The sequence below is a fragment of the Lipotes vexillifer genome, unplaced genomic scaffold (assembly GCF_000442215.2).
Source record: "Lipotes vexillifer unplaced genomic scaffold, Lipotes_vexillifer_v1.1 scaffold387, whole genome shotgun sequence".
Taxonomy (NCBI): Eukaryota; Metazoa; Chordata; class Mammalia; order Artiodactyla; family Lipotidae; genus Lipotes; species Lipotes vexillifer.
The window spans coordinates 4147133-4153425 of record NW_006795399.1 but is presented as its reverse complement, the minus strand read 5'-3'; positions in this window follow the sequence as shown (position 1 = coordinate 4153425).

The following is a 6293-nucleotide window of genomic DNA, read 5'->3' as shown; positions in this document are numbered from 1 at the left end:
GGCCCGGCCCCGCCCTCGCCCCGCCCCTCGGCCCCGCTGCAGGTGGAGGCCGCCGGAGTCGCAGAGGGATGCCCAGGAGGGTGGCTCCGGGTGGGAACCCTCCCAGCCCCACCCCACCTCGGGCGCCGCCCCCGCCAGCGCTCTCCCTTTCCCCCGACTCCTGCCCTAGCCCGCGAGCGGTGGAGGCGGCGTCTGGGAACGGGGAGGGAGTGAGAAATACGGATAGAAAGGCGCCGAAAAGGAGGAGCGGCGGGGGGCGGGACGGGTAAGAAATGGGAAGTGGATGAGGCTCAAGGGCAGTCTGGGAAGAGAGAAATGCAGAGAGAAAGATGCAGATGAGTCCGGAGTGGTCCCTTAATGCTACCTTCTCCCCAAGGACACACAGAGCACCTCTCCTGCTGTTTGAATCAAACCATTTCCCACCCCATCCCACCTCTCAGAGTCCGGCCGTGGCGACGGCTCTGCTAGACACATACGTCGTCAGCGTTCAGAGAAGCAGAGGAAAAGAGAGGCGAGAAGAAAGAAAAACTCAGCAGGCCTGGGGAGGGGAACAAAGGAGGCAGGTAGAAAGAAAACTGAAAGAGAAAAGAGATGGAGAAAGAAGGGTAAGAGTTTGATCAACAAGGACGGAATGAAGGGAGAAAACAAGGAAAAGACTGAGGGTGATATAGGAAGAGGAAATTAAGCTGGGGGGAAAGCATGGACTGTCAAAGAAGGCCAAAAATGTGGGAGATTGGCCCCAAGAGGCAGAGAGATGGGAAAGATGTCTCTGGCTTCCAGATCCTTCCCAGAACCGTACATTTCCTACCCTCCAAAGGGGAAGGGATTGGAGGGGACAGGGTCCTGCGCTGGCCCAGGCAGGATCGGGGTGGGGCTTCCCAGGGATGTGCACAGGGACTTGTCCCTGTGCCTCTCCCTTCCCCCCAGGCTGAGACAAAGGCAAAGGGGGGGAGGACATTTTCTAACTGTGCTATTTATAACTCTAATCCAGAAATGGGGCCAAGAAGAGAGATAGGAAATAATTTGACACAACTGGAACCTCACTTGCTGCCACATCCCGTTCCTAGTTCTCTTTCTTACTGGGTGTTGGTCTTGGGTACATCCATCTTTCCATTGTTCTCCCTTCTCTCTCTCACCCTCTGGTTTTGTCTCATCCCCAGCTCTGTCTTTGTCCCCCTTCTTGTCTCTGTCACTTGGAATCTTTCTAGACTATTTCTCAATGTCTCTAATGTTTCCTTTGCCCCCCAAACACTATCATATCCTTAAGACTCTCTGTTCTCCCTCCCTGTCTTCAAAGCTCCAGTATGTGTTCTCCCTAATTCCTCTTCCCATGTTCCCTTTGTCTCTCTTACTTCTTTTTCCAGGATTATACTTAAAATTTTTTTAAAAAAAAAATTTCAAATAGGCTCTCACTCTGCTGCCCAGTGGGACAATCCTTGCCCTGTGTAAGTTACTACACATTTGAAAGTTTGGGCCTCCATTTTTGCAACACTACACTTGTGGCCATCCCCTCCAGGGGACCAGCACACCTCTAAACAGGTGCTGGTCCAGGTAATTCAGCAGGCTGGCCCCGAGATCCTACTTTTATTATCCCCCAGATATGCCCTCTCCATTCCTTTTCTATCTCAGAGCCCAGACAATGGAGAGAAGAATGCAGAGGAGTAAAATTAGGATAGAACCCAGACTCCTGACTCTCAGCCCAAACATCCGACCGGGGTCAAAATGCCTTCTGAGCCCCAGCTGCCTCTCTCTCTGCACCTGCAATCCTTGCCTCCCTCCATCTCTATTCCACTGGCTCCTGCTAAATCCGAGGCTGAAATCAGATGCCAAGAATCTGCTTCTGACCTTCTCTGCCCAAATATTTGAGAAGTCACCTCACCCGCCACAGGAGGAAAGAGCAGGAAAGAAGAGAGAGAGACAGGCCACCCAAAATTAGCCTGGCTATAAATAGCCAGGAAAGGGAGGGAGGGGAACATGAGAGAGTCCCAGACCAGCCTAGGAAATGTAGATGTGTAGATTTTCCCTAAAGAAGAAATGAAACCAGATTGTTGGAGTGGGGAGCAGTATTTCAGGTTAAGGGGGAATGAAAAAGCCGGAGGAATCCAGAGCAAGCTTAATATTCGAATAAACAACCTGCCAGAGAACTTTTGTATTTGAGTTCAAAGTTCAGGAATTCATTAAACTAAAACCAATGCTGGGAATTCCCTGGTGGTCCAGTGGTTAGAACCCCGCGCTTTTAATGCGGTGGGCCCGGGTTTGATCCCTGGTGGGAAGCTAAGATCCCACAAGCCCTGCGGCACGGCAAAAAAACAAACAAACACCAATGCTGATACTATGTTTTTCCACTAATACAACAAAACTGTGGAGATGAAGAACAGATTGGTGATTGCCGGGGTGGGGGCGGGGACAGGGAGGGGGAGGGGGAGGTGTGAATATAAAAGGATAGCATAGGGAGTTCCTATCCCCATTCCTGAGGATGAAGAGCTCTGTATCTTGATTTTGGTGGTGGTTATCAAACCTATCCGTGGGATAAGATTGCATAGAACTACGCACACACACAAATGAATGCATGTTAAAAAAAAAACTGCGGAAACTTGAATAAGGCTTGTAGGCTAGTTAACAGTATTGTACCTATGTCAGCGTCCTGGTTTTGATATTGTGCTACAGTTATATAAGATGTCGCCTCTGGGGGAAGCTGGGTGAAGGGGTACACAGGATTTCACGCACTATTTTTTTTGCAGCTTCCTCTGAGTCTACAACTATTTCAAAATAATTTCAAAACATTTTAAACATTGATGGATTCCAGACCCAGCAAAGACTTTGGCCCTTGTCTGGCAAGCCCTCCCCTCTCTAACAGCCCTCTTCCCCTCTGACAGGGATCCCTGTTTTTCACCTCCCCCAGATCACACATTTCCCAGCTGCTGTCTCTAGCTTAGGAGCAGACACTTCCAGGACACACACTGTAGGGTTAACTTCTCCCTATACCTCATCTGGCAGCAGAGCCTTGGAGCATATGTCCCAGGGTCAGCCTCTTCCTCCCCAACATACATGAGGACTTTCTCACCCCACCCACCTCTCCAGCACTGGAATCCTTCTGCTAGCCTCTGAATTCTGGCTGGAACCAAAGTTGGAACTATGGGAGTGGCTAGGAGAGAAAGAATATAAACGTGGTTGAGGACAGTCAGTGGGGAAATGACTTGACCGCTCTGGTCTTTGAGGATCCCAGGGAAACTCCTTGCGTCTTGGGGAGAAGGGCTGTGAGGTCACTTCCCACAGAGCCATTTAGACTGTCTTGAGGGCCCCTTTTCTTTGAGCACTGGCTTAAGGCCACATCTGGGACTTGGCCACACCACCAACGGCCCCCTCTTGAAGCCCAGCCAGATTTCCCAGTATGAGAAGCCTTCTCCACTCACACCATGTCCTCCCTCAGTCCTCACCTAACTCCTAACAGCTCAGCAGCATCCGGCCCTAAGGCTTGGCCCGGCTAGTCAGCTTGGAGCTTGCTAATTAAAGCTATCTGAAAGAGACCTCAAAAGAACAGGGAAATGAGTGGACAAAAAGAGTATAGAGTTGCATTCATTTATTCTAAGAGAAAAATAATCTGAGTGGGAAATTGTAAGCAGAGGTGGGCAGAAAGAGATTTCAAATTTCAAGAGTCATTCTCCAGATATTCATGCAGCCAGTGTCCACCTCTACCAAAGGCAGGTGGAGCTGAGTTTCAACCACAGTAGACACTGAGGTTAGACAGTGAGCAACAAGGGCCCAGAAAAAGAGCAGGTGGAGAATGATCCTGGAGAGATCAACTGGAGTCCCCAGATACAGGCACCCATGTCCTCTGCCCAGCTCTAGGGCAAAGGAACAGCCAGTGTGTGGGAGAGGAGGGCAGGGCTGATGTCCGCAGAGTCCTGGCAGCCTCTATACCATTGTGAAAATGTCAGGCAGTTGTACCAATGGGGTGAGGGTAATACAGGATGAGCCTGGCACTCTCCATGAGTCATCCTGATCTTAACAGTACAGACTCACCACTGAAACCCCCAACACCAACCCTCCCTCGTTAGCCCCTGCCCTCTGTTTCATGATCCGCTTGTCACCATTCTCTGGCACCCCGGCCAACCCCTGCCTTTCTTTCCCAGCTTTGTGAGTGAGGCACCAGGCATCTTCCAGTCTGCCTCTATTTTGCTGGCTCACTGCGGTTGGAAGCGAAAGCCAGAGTGGGGGAGGACTGGGCCAGGCTGCCCTGCAATGCTCTCACTCTTCCCGCTTCTATTGATCAGCTCCTCTCTGGAGCGGAGCCTCTTCCCAAACACTCCCCCCACTACCAGGATTCCCTCCAACTGATGCCCCACAAGCATAGAGAGGTATAATGACAAGAGACATGGAGCCGTCCCCAAAAGTGCTTCTGGGCCGCCCCCTCCTGGGTTCTCTCCCATGGTTTCTATAGTATAGTACAGATCTGTATCCTAGCTAGACCACTTATGAGCTCTATTACTGCACTGCTCTGTACGGCAGATTCTTCCTCTGCAAACTGGGGATGACAGTTATTATACTACACATGATTGTTCTAGGAATTAAATGAAATAATACACGTCAAGTGATTCACACATGGTAAGGACTCAGGATATGTTGTTAAATAAGTACATATATAAGCAAAAACACATACACAAAGTATCCAACACTTTTTATTCAGAGTTTTTATTTTGGCACTTAATGTTCTGCTTTATGCTGCCACTTAACCATTTCAACTCACTAATCCTCTGACACTTGTACACATCCCGGGATTTAAGATGCTAGTCTGCAAAGAGTTGAGTGAACTAATCAGTAATCTTCAACTCTGACTCAGAAAATTCAAGAATGTTCTATTCTAAATCAATCAACGGGACTTCGCTGGTGGAACAGTGGTTAAGAAGCCTGCCAATGCAGGGGACACGGGTTCGAGCCCTGATCCGGGAAGATTCCACATGCTGCGGAGCCACTAAGCCCGTGAGCCACAACTATTGAGCTTGCGCTCTTAGCCCACGAGCCACAACTACTAAAGCCAGCATGCCTAGATCCCGTGCTCCTCAACAAGAGAAGCCACCACAATGAGAAGCCCACGTAACGCAACGAAAAGTAGCCCCCGCGCACCGCAACTAGAGAAAGCCCACGCGCAGCAACTCAGACCCAACGCAGCCATAAATAAATAAATAAATCAGCATCCATTTCTCCTCCCCCTGCAAGTAGATATAATAAAGTCAATTTCCAGCTATGTAACTGAATCACAAAGTGAGAGAATGCCAAAGTTGGAAATAGCCTTAGATATGGTTTAGTGCAGTGATTCTCAACCTTGGATGCACATTAGAATCACCTGAACAGGGCTTCCCTGGTGGCACAGTGGTTAAGAATCCGCCTGCTAATGCAGGGGGGGACCCAGGTTCGAGCCCTGGTCCAGGAAGATCCCACATGCCACGGAGCAACTAGGCCCCTGCGCCACAACTACTGAGCCTGTGCTCTAGAGCCTGCGAGCCACAACTACTGAAGCCCGCGCGCCTAGAGCCTGTGCTCCACAACAAGAGAAGCCAACACAATGAGAAGCCTGTACACCAGAACGAACAGTAGCCCCCGCTCATAGCAACTAGAGAAAGCCCACGAGCAGCAACAAAGACCCAACACAGCCCAAAAAATTAATTAATTTTTTTTAAAAAAAGAATCACCTGAACAACTTTTTAAAAAATAATTATACCAGGCCTCCACCCTCAGAGATCTAGTTAATTGGTCTTCGACCAAGGCATATTTTTTAAAACTTCCCCAGATGATTCTAATGTTTAGCCAGGGCTGAGAACCACTGATTTAATCCGATCTTCTAATTTTCCTAAGGAGAAAACCAACACCCGGAGCGGATAAGCAACTTGCCCAAAGTCACCCAGCATGTCAGTGCACAGTACACCAAGAGAGACTGTTGTAATAGCAAGAATATGTTGATGTTTATAATTTTTTCTTGTTGGGGTTAATCCCAGAAGCATTTCTCTTTAGTTCAGAGAGGTGTTATATAATTTACCTTTTACTTTGGCAGCAGCTTATTATACTGGTAAGACTGAAATAAATGGGTTTGCATTCCCTGACCACAAAAGGACAGAGTTGGAATTGCACATTCACCACACATAGCCAGCCAAATTAGCAAAGCTCCCTAGGAGGCCGCTGGAAGGGCCTAAAATGTTTCTTCTCGACAATTAGCAGCCAGAGCTGAGGGACTTTGGTGGGGTGGTGAGAAAAGAGAGAGCTGGAAGAGAGAGGAAAGCATTCGCCCCCCCCCCCCC